Consider the following 16,447-nt stretch of genomic DNA (forward strand, 5'->3'; position numbering starts at 1 on the left):
CTTATTTTATCAACTTTCAGTATGCAAGTCCACAACTTATTTTTGCAAGTCTGATCTTTAGATATGCAAGCTCAATGCATAATTTTATTGTCATCTTGGCTAATGTTATTCATTGCATAGCTCCATTTTGCTCCACTCCAAGAAAAGTTAACCATAAATGTGCTACTTTCAAATCTTACTTTTTTTTTAGAGATATAAACGACTCATGCTCTACTCAAGTTAAGAGCTTACCTTAGCCTTGCCAAATCATATGTCATTGTGCGAGAGCCATAGTTTTAACTTCTTGGTGTGGGGGCATTGGCTCAGTCCTCACTTGTTATCACACCAGAATGCTCCTTTTGTCAGTAAAGTGAAGGAAGAGCCCTCTTTGCCTAGATGGAGGCAAATAGAGAGATTCATCTTCTCTTTCACAAAGGTTGGGAAAGAACAATAAGCTAATGGAAGAGAGTGTTGGGTATTTGGAGCCTCGTGTACGTGTGCATGTACCATCATTTGTGTACCTTTGTGTGTGTGTGTGTGTGTGTGTGTGTGTGTGAACAGCTCCTGAAGGGGTGTAAACACTCACTTATGTGTAAGTGTGTGTGTGTGTGAACAGCTCCTTAAGGGGCGTAAACACTCACTTATGTGTAAGTGTGTTTGTGTATGTGAACATCATCTAAGTCTAGTGTGTGTAAGTAGTTATCAATGATGTCATTTAATAGCCATGTGTCAAGTGTGAATCAAAGATAAGGTTCTCCAAAAGCCTATAAAAAAGCATGTACTTGATGAAGGTTGACACATGAATCCAATCTCATTTTAGTCGTCCAACACTCTCTGTGAACTTTGAATCTCTCTCTATCTCTATTTTCTAGCACAATACACATACACCATGGATATTTACAATCCTCCTTAGCTTTGGCCTATGTAACCCTAACCCTAATAGCTTAGAATTAGTACCTTCTTGCCTTCATAGGGCTCTTCTTTGCACCTACCAAGGTTCTCTTCTCTACCCGACTGAGGACGCATATCCCTACTATTGGCATCGCCTTTTGAATCTCAATTTTTGTAAATTACTTTGCTTGATAAATTACATTCCTCTGCCTCCTTTACATCACCACAACTAGCTATGCTAAAATCAACCTCGGTAACCTCAAGTACTATACGTCATCAATAAACAAGCTCGTCACCATCATCATCCACACATAACACACTCCTCGATCTCGCAAAAGGATTTCATGCACATGGGAAATGGGCCTCACCACATGGAGCTTAGGAGCATTTACACATGTGTTGTTAGGAAATGAGGACCTTGGGACTCTAACCCTAAGACTATTGTACCCTTTAAAACCCTTTATGATCTTTGATAGAACTTTAGACATCTTTAGCTTTCTCTCTAATCCAAGCTAATCATCCTAAGCTAAGTTAATTTCAAGCTAATCTAAGTGTAACTTTCTTTTAGTGGTATTAAAGCTCTTGGTTTAAATATTGATGTTTTAATTAAAGTAATTAGTATTTAATTCATTTTTAAATTAATACTTTTACACATTTTTTATTTTTTAAATTCTGCATTGAGGTGGGTTAATAATGGAATCAATGGTAATCATTTTTGGATATATATGTTAATTACAAACTTCAAAATTCCTAATTCATGCACAGATCCGAGAGAATCTTGATTTTTGGATTAAACTTTTTAACTATTTTTAGACTGACTTTTTAAAAACTTTAAATCCTCTTGATTAGTGCTTCTCTTCATCAAATCTATTAAATAACCTTAGTTTTCTTCTATATTTGCCTAATTCTTGGAAATCTTGACAACCTTAAAATATTGAAGATTGCTGTGTAGATTTTGGTATAATTCTTATCAAGAATTGGTACAAATTGAAGATTCTATACATATTTGCTGCAATTTATAATTTTGATTGAGTAGATTATAATACAGAGTGTAATTTTGTTACAAGATATGTTGTGGAGAGTGCTGCAGTTCATAGTTGTATAGCAGATCTATGCAAAGTTGTTATGTAAAGTATTGTTTACAAGTTTCTTGGTACACATTTATAAAGAAATACAAAGATAGTACAAAAATTAAATCTTGAAACAATAGTGAGTGGTTCTTGATTAAACCTTTCAATCTTTATCATTTCTTCACAATTTTCTTGCAAGAAATCCATGTTGTGTAAGAAAATTTACCAAGAAAGATTGCAAAAGGCGAACACTTGGACTGTAGACATAATATGTTAAGACTAAAACAATTTGGATATAATCAAAGTGATTAAAAATAAATCTTGTAAACCTTTATTGATTTAAGGCATTAGCATAATTTTCTTGTAAATATTGATAAAGATTGATGATGATTAAGGTAGAATCTTGCTTTAGTTTAATAATTTCTTATAAATCTTAACATTCTTGTGCTAATCATAATGAGATTAGATTACGATCAACACATACAAGGTACAACATGCAAAGTAAGGCTTAAATATGACTTAACAACAAGATTACACTTAACTAAGCTTCATTAATAGTGAAAACAACAAGATTGCAAAGTCTTGAATGAACAACTATCAAGGCCAATAGCAAAGGTCTCATTTGGGAAGAATCGAACCCAAACCGCTAGCAAGTTTGTGTGCACCTTACACCATAAGACCCAATGTCTATTGTGGGGAAAGACATCCATCATCAGTTGACTTGCAATCCACAAGGGTGTGCAACAAGCTTAAGAGTAAGGGGATTAGTCCTCTACACTTATAAATCAAGAAAGCAATGTCCTAGCTACTCAAGATCCAATGAATCATCCTTGTGTCTAGAAGTTCTGCAGTTTTATGATCTCTTACAAATTTGAGAAGAAGACATATGTTAGCTACAGTACCACCAAGGGAGGGATTTAGATCAACAAAGAAGCGATGGCCCCTTTCCGTTGAGCATCGTTCCTCCATCCTGTAAGACAGGATTCCACAATGGATATTAGGGAGGCAGATTTATCCCTTATCGTAGTGTGATGGATTTTGACATTGCTTACTTCAACACTTCATGAGACAAACACTCAGTGCTAAATATCAGTTCTCCCGTCAAGAAGGACTATAGAAAGAAACTTAGAATCTTTTGCATGATGGAAAAGTGTCTAGAGAAAAAGAATTTTGGCTTTCAAGAAGAAAAAAAGAGAGCCTTGCTCTAGGGACAGATGAGGATTTTATTCTACAATTCTATTCAGAATCTATAGTCAAATCCTCAATACAGAAGTTGTACTGGCATACTCCTTAGTCAACAGAACCGATTCTTGATGCACTAGAACTGGTGGATGACTCTACTACTTGAATATGCTAGATTGGAGTTCCAAAAAATGTTTTGATGGTGTCTTTAGGGACATTTGTGTATCATTGGGATGCACAATTAGTGGAATCAACCAGTTAATGCAGATATAGTGGACGATGATGATTATGTTACTGGTATTGCCTAGGTTACAAATGGAAAGAACATTGCAGTGGGGGACAACTCAATTGAAGTTTAGATATGGGATGCTTGTGAAGGAAACCAGGTGCGCTCGGGGGGTTCATTCATAAATATGTAAGCGTAGCACGTGGGTTCAACAAAAGAGATTTTTAAAATCCTTATTTTATACATTTTTTACATACAGAAGGGTATCATTTAAAAAGAGCATTCGCATATTGAATAGAAAAAAAATATATTTTATTTATGAAAAATTCACAGATAAAGAGTTTTTTAAATAGTCATTGAACACACAGATAAAAAGTTTTTTAAATAGTCATTGAACGCACGTGATATAAAAGGTTTATATACCCCCGAACCAGGTGCAACGTATGGTAGGTCACTCAGCTAGAGTTGGGAGCCTTGCATGGAATGGACCTTCCTTATCATCTGGAGGTCGAGACAGCACGATCATCAATCATGATATGCGTGCATAGGACCATTATCATCTCCATTTACAGTCACCAAGTGTGTGGATTGAGTTGCTCTCTATCGGTTGGTTTCATGCCAGACTCTTTATCGTCTGCTTTTGCTGCGTAACTTAATCGTTCTTCTCTGAAGCTCGAGCATCTCAGCCACCTCCAGGGGAAAACCCTAATTTCCATGGCAAACCTCTCTCGTTTCAACCCAAACCTTACTTTCTTTCTCTCGTTTCAACCTTGCAGAGTTTGAGCAATCCCTTCATTGCATGCTGCTAGAGCTGTCAGCTTTTTGTAGCCCAGCTCGAGTCTCACAGTTCGCCTAATGAAGCAACTCTCACCTCACAGGCTAGGCTGCGATTAGCATGGCTGAAGACTTGGAAGAAGCCACAACTTGCAACAGCAGCTTGAGAGAGGCTATGGACCAGACGGTCATTGATGTTGAGATTATCATCACTAGTGTGATGATTAAGAGAAGGGATTAGGGATTGTAGATCGATTTTTGGGATTAGATCGCTGTTGTGATGAAGCAATCAAAGGAGATTAAAAAAAACCAAAACAAACAGTTTTATTCAAAGGCTCAGCTGCATTCAACCTAGCGCATCATAGCCATTTTTCGGCTTCTCAGCGTGCAGGTGAAGTGTAGCAAGGAGACAGCAACCACATATGAAGTTTGGCAAGGAGACGATCATAGCCTCACCAAAGGAAGAAGATCACTTTCGTTGCCTTTATTGCAAGGCTCAACAGCTCAGAGAAGGCCAACGAGAAGAACAAAAGGTTTTTAACATGGGCACCCTACTCCTTTAAGAGTTAGGGTTTTTCCCTTTACCGTTTCACACCAATTATTCACCTTGGATTTACCTAAGGCTTTGGCTTTTCTATATTTTCGCTTTCCTTTAGGTTTTGAGCATAGACGTTGCTCACACGCACTCTAGTGACTCTTTCATGGGTGGTGTACCCTTGGGAATTGTTTTGGGGCCTTCACAGATTGTCAGGCTTGTCTGTGGATCAGCTCACACGTGTTGTCCATTTATGAGTTTTTTGGGCTCACATTTGAGCATTGTTTGAGGAAAGGTCATGCACTTGGCGTTCTTTTACATGTAGTATATTTTTCGAGTTGTTGGGGCATGTTAAAGTATATAGGTGTACCTTCGGATTGTTCACACGCCTTGGCCTCTTTGGGGTTTGTTCACATGTGCGAGGTGTGTCACATGCGTTCACACATTATTTGGCCTTGTTCACATGCATAGCACATTGTAGCTTTGTTTCACCAATTTTTGGGGTTTTGTAGAGATCATTCACATGCGTAGTGCTTTGTGGAGAGTGTTCACACATGTAGCTATGGGTTATTCTTACTATTTCTACCCTTTATATACTCTATACACCATCGTCGTCATTGACTTCATTTTGATTCTATTGCTGATTCTGATTCTGATTGCATGAGATCTGATTGCTTTGCGATCTTCTCATGCACTATCATTGTGGCTACGTGCTCGCTACATCAACTTGCCATTTTGTGTCATGGATTGCATACCTTTGCCGCATTCACTCATACTTTTGGCACTTCGAGACTTAGAACACTAGACCCTCACTTGCCAACTTCACGCTATGATGACGTGACATACTCATGCCATGGGTGAATTTTTCGAGCTCGAGGGATTGACGTCTAGTCACTTGAGGAATTTATTCAATGAGGTGGGTGTACATGATAGATGGTCCAGATGGTGCAGACACGGCGATTTCATCGTTTCATTGCTTGGCTACCTCGACACGAATGGTTTGGCATTGTTTGCACATGGGATGGTTTTGCTTTTGGTGACTTACGAGTATCTTACACTCTTGAGTCATTATGATTATGTCCCTCGGGATGTGGACTATTCAAATGATGATGATGTATCACAACCACATACTTATGATGGTGTATTTCATACTCATACACATGATGATATTGATGTATCGCACACATACATATGATGATAGTGATACACGTGCACATGATGTTGATGTATGTGATAGTGACAGTGATGTGTGTGAGTTAGATCATGTGGATATGCATACTATGGATCATGCATGTGTGGTCATATGTGAGGGGGACGATGCCTTGGGTGGTTGAGTTGCAAGATGATTCATGTGTTGAGAGAATGGGTTTACCTATAGTTAGGCATGATATATCAATTCTTAATCCAAGCATTGACTTGGATTATGAGGCATTCTTTTGTGATACTCGTGGATGCCTATGCATTGACACGGATACCAATTTTGGGGTATTCACTTTTGGTCATAATGGAGATCATCTTGTGAGCATTATGGCACACCATCATAACACATACGTCTTTGACCTTGGTGGATATCTAGACCATGATCTTGATGGCATGATTGGTGGATTTCCATTTGAATCAGGCATCCTTGGTGACCACCTTTTTGCCGGTGGGACGGTGTTACTTCACGTTCAATTCAGGTGGCCATTGCACACTTGGCTAGAGGCGATATGACTTACCCTTTTGATCTAGGTGGCATGAGGTCTATAGCGTGATCATGCGAATGGGTTCTTTGATCTTGTGTATCAACATCATGGGCCTTGCCTCTATCATCGTGGGCTTCATCAAAAGTTGCATCATCAATGGAATACTCATTAGATTGGGCATCATCGACAAACTACTTCACCAACTTGTGTTTCATCAAGATTTTCTTCTCAAGTGTGCATCATCACTTGATTTATCAAGTGTTAGAGTTTTGGAAACGCCACTACAAAAAGACACTCTGTCTCATCACGATTTAAGGGTGAATTCTTCCTCAAAATCCTTTTTTAGCTTTTATATATGTGTGTTTGGGTCATGGGTTCTTTGCCTAGGTTATCCCCCCAAAAAAGCATGATAAGCCTCTGAGCCATGCTAGTGTTGCACCTCTAAGCCTGTTGAGGCCAAGCTCACCAGCCTTTGAGCCAAGATTACTAGCCTCTGAGCCAAGTTGCACAAGCCTTGGAGCCTGCAACTAGAACATGCCAAGTTTGGACCAAAGTTGGAGCATGTGTATTCTTGCCTAGTGAAAGTTCCTCATCACACTTCCACCTTTGCTTTAAAGGGGGGCTTATTGGGTATTTAGAGCCTCATGTATGTGTGCGTGTACCACTGTTTGTGTACCTATATGTGTGTGTGCGCGAACAACTCCTAAAGGAGGGTGAACACTCACTTATGTGTAAGTGTGCTTGTGTATGTGAACAACCTCTAAGACTAGCATGTGTGAGTAGTGTGTGCTTGTGTATGTGAACAAACTCTAAGTCTAATGTGTGTGAGTAGTCATCAATGATGTCATTTAGTAGCCATGTGTCAACAAGTGTGAGTCAAAGATAAGGTTCTCCAAAAGCCTACAAAAAAGATCAACACATGAATCTAATCTCATTTTAGTCATGTAATACTCTATGAACTTTGCATCTCTCCCTATCTCTATTTTCTGCACAATACACATACAACAATACACATACACCATGGATTTCTACAATACACATACAACAATACACATACACATACACATACAACAATACACATACACCATGGATTTCTACAATCCTCCTTACCTTGGACCTATATAACCCTAACCCTAATAGCTTAGAGAGAGAAACCTATAAAACAATCCATCAAACAAGCAAGATTCAAGATCATAAAAGCAAGCAAGATTCAAGAGCATACAAGCAAGCAAGAATAGAGAACAAGGGGAGCTCACAAGTATTATATTACAAGGGAGATTGATTGTGTACTGCTTAGTGTCAAAAGATGACTTATATACAAGTGAGACTAATGACTCTTAAGCAAGTATGTACATGAAGTCCTTACCATGACATTAATCTCAAGGTAAGATCACTTTATATGTTCTAGTGTTGTCTTACAAAAGATAAGTACCGGGTTAAATCGAGAAAGATGGCAAAGCATCTTATGATAGGTTCGATGGGTGAAACCATATTAACTACAAAGTGGCCAACATACCTCCCTTCCTAATTGTGGCCACATCCTTGTGTACCCAAGTTGGTGGTGAAGCTACTGCGTAGGTAGAAGCCATGTTAACCTACAAAGTGGTTAACATATCCTCCTTCCTAATTGTGGTCATGTCCTCATGTACCCAAGTTGGTGGTGAAGTTATTTCCCATTTGGAAATGCGTGCACGATCAAGGATACCCTATGAAGTTGGCATGTGAGGTTAAGTGGTATGTTTTAGAAGTAGATGTATGGCATACTAATGATTGGCATTCGGTAGCCTTGGTGGTAGGTAGCTTGTTGAGGTGACATGGAAGGTAGATGCAAACTAGAAGTTCTTCATGCAAGGGATCCTTCTATTGTGAAAACCGCATGAGCCCTTCAAATTCAGGTGGTTACACCTTTTGATTGGTAGAATGAGTGCCAGGAACATGGGTAGATGACGATCCTTATCTTATTTGCGAGACATGCTTTTATGCCCTAATCTCACAACTTGATACATAGAGTGTGGGCTTCTTTGTGGCTATTACATTGCGGTAAGATTGTTTTTATGTTTAATTAGAGTCAAAGCAGAGGTTGCATACATTGAAGCTCTTTGGAAAGACCTGCAAGGTCGAGGGTTCTCTAGGTGTTGGGTCATACCATGGGCCAAGCTTATGCCCACTATTCGATTTCCTAATTCCTTTACCTAGGATATGTCTCTTTTATGCATTAAATGTGATCGATATGGAGGATAGTATGGAGCATCAAGGCTATCTTAGTGGTAAGGCAATGTCACCCTTTATAGTTAATGAGGAGTTGTTTTCCTCGGGTTTAGTGTGTCTAGAGAATGTAGCGATACTACATGCTTTGATGATGATATTGATAGAAGAACATGAATTTGAGGACATGCTTTGATGATGATGTTGACAGAAGAACACGTAGAGATACACGCTTTGATGATGATGATGTTGATAGAAGAACATGAATTTGAGGACATCGTCTCTCAGTGAGCTAGATTATTCTCTTGACCTTACTAAGATTGAGCTATTGTGATGAGGATAAGGCTTGATATTTAGGTAATACATACTTTAGTTTTTTTTAAGGAGATATTAGGAAATTTCTTATGTGCTCGTATATTTTCTTTTTACATTCAAAAAATTTAAATTAAAATTTAGAGTACGATAACGCTATCATCCAAGTAGTATTTAGTCATTGGAAAATAGATGAAGAGTATTGCGGAGAGGAGATGAAGAGGAGATGAAGGGTATTGCTTGCAGAGAGGAAAAGTACCAATGACAATCAGTGGGAGAAATGAAGTGTACCTTAAAATAATGCTATAGATCAAGTGTATTCAAATCCTATTTTAAACTTCTTAGTTATTTTTTATTAGATAATTAAATGTATCATTGAGTTAAATAATTGCTAAGTAATTAGAATTGTTCAAGTGTGTGAAAGAGGGTGAGCATAACTAGTGATACTTTCCATGATGTTAGCCTACTTATTAGATGATTCCTAAAGTTTTATTCTTTTTTAGAGGCTAGCGCAATCTTGTTTTTTCTTAGGCTTAATTTCAGGTTTGTTGAGAGATTATGCCAAGATGCTTGTGCCATATTTCTAGTGTGTCATCTCTAAACTTGTGTTCTAGCCTTACGAGTGGGTTGTGAGTGAAAGGAATGCTTTAGTTTTCAGAAAAAATAGACAAACAAACAAGCAGAGAAGCAAAAAGATGGAGCAAAAAGTCATATAAAGTTCTTCGAATCCCAAAGTTCAAAGTGTATTGCAGATCTTGTCAGTATGCAAAGGAGTGGAGCTGTGGAGTAAATGAATTGATGTGTGCTCATAAGGATGCTTTGCAATTATGTGTGGGGGAAATGACGAGTGCTATTTTTAGGCCAAAATTTATGTTTTTAAGGTTATTTTTAGTATTTTTACTATTTTTAAAAGTAAAAATTAGCCTATTTTTAGCAAGGAAATTAGCCATATATAGGATTTTTCAAATTTGGGTTTTATTAGGTTTTACACCTATATTCTGGGTGTACTACTTATTTTTGGGTTATTTCAATGTATTCCATGCACAATTTTTCACAGTTTATTAATTTACGAGAAATTAGAAATGCATTCTTGGGCCTTGCCAGGACCTCAAATTCACCATGGGATGGAAGTTATGCAATTGCGCAAGGTTTTTATGTGTTTAGAGGCCTAGGGGAATAACTGTGGGGTGGTCGGATGTAAGAGACATGAAAGGGTGCATTTTTGGCGTGAATAGGCCTTCATTATCAAGAGAAAGAGAACAAACCTTACTTTCTTACAATATCACATAGATACTAGTGAAGACTTAACATGAGGGATATAGGCCTACTAGTATTTGCTCAAGATAATTATATATTTTTTGATAAAGCTTTAGTATACTATATGGATGTTATAGAGAGCTCTCATGTAAAATTAAGTACTTGTGGGTATCACTTATGCCTCACCCCCCGAGCCTTGAACCAAGCAAAACTATTAATTATGGTTTGAAAATTATCTCTAGTGTGGAGGGAAAGTGAGGCGGCATGAAAAGTTCGAGCATCTCTTCCCTCTCATCCAAAATGGTGGAGTTCATAAGAACTTGACACCATGATCTGAAGTTAAGAACTATAGGGTGTATGGTAGCATATGTGTACATGGATGTGTAGTCAGTACACTTATAAAAAATGGCCATGATGATAGTGGGGTATGCATCCCTATCTGAGTTTTGTTGTATGCTTAAATAGTAGCCCCGTCCTCTCCCTGTTCCTCCCATATTCCCTTCACCTGTTGACATATTGTCTCTCCTATTATTTGGTGCACCTCGGCTTCTTCCCTTTCCACCTGCTTCCATCCAATTCAAACTTAGAGACTTCATGAGCTCCACTGCATCATGTATGTCCCTCTTCAAGGTGTCCTCCTGTTCAGGAACAACAGCAGCTTCCCTTTCAGGATGTATACTCTCAATCTCTGGCATCTTCACAAACTTCTTCGGCTCTTCCTGTATTCCCATCTGCCTCAGACGCTTCACCTTCCACTCCTTCTCATATGGTTTATAATTTTACTATTAAACATATCGAATATCCAATACTAATAAACCCCAAAGATAAAATAGGGTATCAATATGTTTCAAAGTACAACAAAGCCCGCCACCACCCAGATCTAAAGAAGATCAAGAAGGGGATAACCCTTACAACTATAATTATACTATTCATTTCCCTCTTACATCTAATCTCCTACCATTCACATGGATCTATCCCTAACAATACTAATGTCCAACCTACTAACTTAGAATATTCTTCTCTTCACTTTGACTTTCCCATTGAAACTCTCACCCCTAATAAGGAGCCATCACAGAGGTGACATTGCCGTCACTCATCTCTTTACCATCACAATATTAGGGACAAAGATATTTTGGAAGACTTACCTCTTGTAGAATATGAAGGTTTGATAAGGGTTGGTAATCTAATGCTGCGACCAAAGTTTTAATGCAGATAACACCCTTCAATCCTATAACAAGAATTTTTCGAGAAGCATACAAAACAACCCCCAAAAGTATCACTTAGATGCCATATCTGATCAGGGCCTAAATGCCAAAATGGTAGGAGCTAATGCCCATGGTAGAGGAAGGTAGATTGTGGGAGAATGTAACGGTAAGCACAAAGCTTGCTAATCCACAGTTGTTGCAAGATCTAATTTGGCATCCAATTGGAATGGAGGATCCATTCAAGAATACACATTCAAGAATATGGGTAGATCTATAAATGGGCATCACCAACACTTAAAGTGGATCCATTCACATGCCAATAAAAAGAAGGTATACTCCATTAGAGTTCACTATAGAATAGAAAAAGGCTGCCAATGAAAAGAAGGTATACACTAGTAGAGTTCACCAAAGCGGATCCATTGTACATGCCAATGAAAAGAAGTCATACTCCAATAGGTTTGCCATAGAACATAAAAAGGATTTACATGTTTGCTATAACTATCCTTTATTTGAGCCAACAAGGTTTAACAACATAGACAGTCAGAGACAATATCTCCAAACTGTGGATAAGAACATGGAGACAGATACAAAATCTCATCTTATAGATTTATGAAGTTGATCCTAGTGCTCCTTGACTAGAAAAAAGACAGTCAGAGACAATATCTCCAAACTGTGGATAAGAACATGGAGACAGATACAAAATCTCATCTTATAGATTTATGAAGTTGATCCTAGTGCTCCTTGACTAGAAAAAAGAAAATATGGAGAATCTTATGCTTCAACATGAATAGGGGGTCCTAAAGAGGAGAAATTGATGTATTCTATCATCATCTTTGTTCCTTTTACCAGGATACATACATGTGACATTTAAACACATGATAGATACATCATTCTAGACCTCAAATCCTTACTTCAAAATGACACTATGTAACCTATTATCTAGAAGGAATCATTATAGCTTCAGGGTTAACAAAAGCACTCTCCTACATATACGGGGGTATCAATAAGTATCATGAAAAGGCACTATTAAAGTTGTGAATATTATGAGAAAATATAGCCAATGACCAAGCTTATTAGTGAATATTATCTCCTTGCTCTTGCTCTTGTGTATGTGTGTGTGTGTGTGTGAGAGAGAGAGAGTTGAGAGGAGATGCTTGCTTGCTCCTAGTACATGGGTCTCTTTATGCTTTTTGATAGAGAGTGTAGAGAGCGAGAGAGGTGTGTGCTTGCATGAAGATGCAACAAACCTCTTGTTGACAACAAGAGGGGAGGCTTGGAAGCTTGGAGCTAGCAACTACTGGTGGAGCTTGGAGGCCATAAAGATCCTGGGCGCTCGAAAGCAAGGTAAGTATCCCCACCACGGTTGTTGTCCATTTCTATTCCTACTTAAATGAAAGAGAGTTCTTGAAGGGGTAGAAGGCCATAGCAATGCCCACCATGGTCCTTCCATCCAAAACCCCATCCAAAAATGTATCCAATGGGTTGGCGTTCACAAGGTTAGTAGTAGGTGCATGTATTCACATGTGCCATGAGTTGTAAGATGTGAAAAATAATGTGACGCACGTAGTGAATTATGTAGATTATTGTGCAAGCCTTAAGGGATGTTACTCCACCATTTACTTCCTCAAAATGCTCTCCATTTACATTTAGTTGATGAATTTTCCTCTATGTAGGCTCTAATTTCTTCCTAATTATAACACTAGTTACTCCCTAATAGAGGCAATATTTAGAAAGACATAGTAAGCAATCATACCCCCATGATCAAGCAATAAATTAGGCATGATAATCTGCACTAATGATGACCTAATTCTCTATAATGGCCTCCCCCAACTCCCAAGAAGATGGTGCTGCCCTTTTCCCTCTCTAACTAAAAACAAGGTGAAAGTATGAAGAGGGTCCCTTGGAATCAAACGAGGGTAATTGATGCACTCTCCACAAGTTGTTTCACCTTATTGTTTGGCTCTAGTACTTGTGGCTCTTGTGTTTGGGATAGATTTTGCTCTAAATATGCAATCTGGGCATCTTTGTCTCATAAAAAAAAGTGGTGATCTCACGAGTTTCTCTTGCTTGGAGGAGATTGTCATATTTGTTAGAAGAGACCTGGTTATGTCTTGTCACCTCCTCAAGTTGGAGTGATGCCTTCTAAAGAAGCTCTTCTTTGTTTTCCACTTATACCTTTGCTTCATTAAGAGAGTTTGTTAAATGTGCTACTACATAATATTGATGGTTTTTTATTTGCTAATTCCATTTATTCTTTGCCCTTTTGTACCTCTGGATGGAGAGAACAAATTGCATCTGCATGGGCTTTGTTGAGCTCTTCACACTCACCCTCCAAATGTGTTAGACACTATTGAGCTTCTTGCAGTGGAGCCTACTTATTGCAATCCACCAATACGTAGCTTGTCATATATGACAAATCAAAGATGAGATCTTCATTGATTGTCATCCACTTTATTTGGAATTTTAATGTAAACTTTAACTCTTGGTACCTTTTGCTGAGATAATGCTCCATTGCCCACAGTCCAACACATAGGCTACAAAAATTTCCTTAGTATGGTGCGGTGATAGGAGAGATAGGTCTCTAAGGAATGGTGGCAAGGAATGATAGGGCCAGCATTTGTAAGCTTACATCTTTTGAAGGAAATCTCCGTTTATAGTTTGCTTGATCACGCTTCTACTTCTACATCATCCCTGTTCACATATTTTAGAAAAATGACATTTCGGACACATAACACTGTCAAAAAAGAGAAATGTTGTATTCATACACCAAAAATTCTAGTAGCGGTTGTCTTCTCAAGAAACATGATTTTGTTAGCGTTGGCTTGTATAGTTGAGAAGCCATACAATCTGCAGAGAGCTTTAATACAAAGTATAAGCTAGTCTGCATCCTCGGAGAACTAGCTATGCAACACATGGAAAATATTCTCATCCATTTTGGACAAATAGTGTCTAAGTGTGGTATCTTTCTTGCTAGAGCATGCTTGCCTTGAGCCTTTACCTCTCCCTAAGAAGTTGTCTTCATCTGCTAGCTCCAACTGTAAACAAGAGGAATATTGTGAAATTATTGTAAGTTAAAACAAAATAATGTATGGATTCAAATTCATATTCATTTACCTTTTGACTTTCATCTTGTTCAAGTATATCTGATGTCCAAAGTGAGATTGAGGTTTCGTTGATGTCTTTAAGTTGGACATAATCACTCTGTTCCTCCCCCTACCAGCATCGGCAATACCAAGTGAAGCTTGAAGCTGATTAAATTCATCCTCGGAGATCAATGGTCGTGACTCCTGTGCTTTCTTAATACATAATGATAAAGCATGAGTTGAGCCAATGAACTTGTCATCTAAAGTAGACACATCTAAAGCAGCAAATTCATCATTATGCTCATTCTCAATATCAATGAGCCCTTTAGCAGCTTCACAGCCCTCTGCAATGATGGCAAGACAATAGTCCTCCCTCATGTTAAATAAATTTTGAATATCAGGAGTAAATACTCCTTATCCTTGATAGGAAAACTTGGCAGTGAAGGAACAATATATTTATGCAATGGATCTCCACCTTCCTTGGGTGACTGAACAATTGTATGTGCCTTTAATTCTATGATTTCATTATCCTTGGCAAGCCTCTCCTCCTCCTCAGGTCCAAGTTCCTCCTCTATATCATGTGCCTATAAATCTCTGAGAAAGTAAAAGTTTGAAGAGCCTTCAATCTCCTCAAGTTCCTCCTCTTCACGTCTAAGAGGATATTTGACAATGGAGAAAACTATGAATGCAACAGCGTTGACCATTCTCCTGCAACCTTTTGGATAAGAGGAGCATTCTGCATTTTCTACTAAAAACCTTTGAAGTTTGTTTATACTACACCTCTTTGTAAATGTTTATCTCTGGACAGAGGAGGTTCCCACAAAGGGACATGGACATACTCCTTGTTATTATTTATCAATCAAGATTGAAGGTCCTGCATTTTCCTCAAATTCATCAAAGTCCTCCTTGATAAATTGCATGGCATGATTAATAATCATTGAAACATCAATTTTTGGATTGAAAATATCCTTAGCAAACTGGAAAGAAAGAGGCCTCAATTCCACTTTCAATAAGAAAATCCAACATACTCTCTCTGTAGGAGACACCTCTACTATCTCAGAAAGACCAGGAGCCTTGGGTGATGACTTAAACTTTTTTGATGCTATAGGACCTGCCTTTGGTGACTTTGTAAGCCTTCCACATGCTTTAGATACACTAGAATTTGATTGGGTATCTAGTGCACTAAGAGAAAGATGTGAGGACCTAGTAGACTTTGATTGGGTATCTAGTGCACTAAGAAAAAGATGTGAGGACCCACTAGGTTTTGTTGGAGAGGGTTGGCTTGTTTCCTTCATTTTCTTAGATGATTTTGTAACTGCTATAGGAGATTTGGAAAGCCCTCTCTTTTTGGAAACTTTGGACATGGACTGAGATACTTGTGAAGATTGCAAACCAATAGGTGTTTTTGGTGAGGTAGACCTTTGAGATGAAGACTCTGATGGGTGACCTTGGTGAGGCATGAGTTGGTGATGGGGAAGAAGCCATTCCGGAACGGTGCGATAAAGGAGACCTTCAATTTCTATAAACCAAGCCTTCGCGCCATTGCGGACACATTGGAACAATGAAATGAGTGACAACGTTTATATACAATATTTACATACCTTGTACAACAACGAATCATTGAAGGCCATGTGGAAGGTACCGTTGATGAAAGATCCAGTAAGAACGGGCCATGTGTCACTAGCCGTTGGAGACAAAGAATGGAATTGTGCCATGTGTCCAATAGTCCGTGAGAGGTATATATAGAGATGTGGGACCACATTATTCATTTTCGACTTCCATAGAGATCCGTCCTTGCGTGCAACCACGTCATTCCCAAGGGAAGTTTCAACGTGCTTTCAGGTAATCCAGTGTAAGCTTCTTGCTTTTGTAACGGCGCGAAGGGATCGAAAGCAGCATGCGGTTTTGCCCCTATCGCACCCTTGAGTTTGTCATAGAAATTAGACATAATACCTGATGTTGTAAGTGGCCCCCCTCTCCGGTGCTAGTGCTACTAGAGATAGAGCTATGTTTTTAGCCATCCGTAAGGCACGGAGGTATCAA

General features: G+C 38.5%; 1 pseudogene; it reads left to right on the forward strand.

Annotated features, from left to right (window-relative positions):
* The first annotated feature begins 2,826 nt into the window (after positions 1-2,826).
* Positions 2,827-3,999, forward strand: LOC147620168 (uncharacterized; annotated as a pseudogene).
* Positions 4,000-16,447: the final 12,448 nt, after the last annotated feature.

This window comes from Cibotium barometz, chromosome 32 (assembly GCF_041138505.1).
Source record: "Cibotium barometz isolate CiBa-2024 chromosome 32, ASM4113850v1, whole genome shotgun sequence".
Taxonomy (NCBI): Eukaryota; Viridiplantae; Streptophyta; class Polypodiopsida; order Cyatheales; family Cibotiaceae; genus Cibotium; species Cibotium barometz.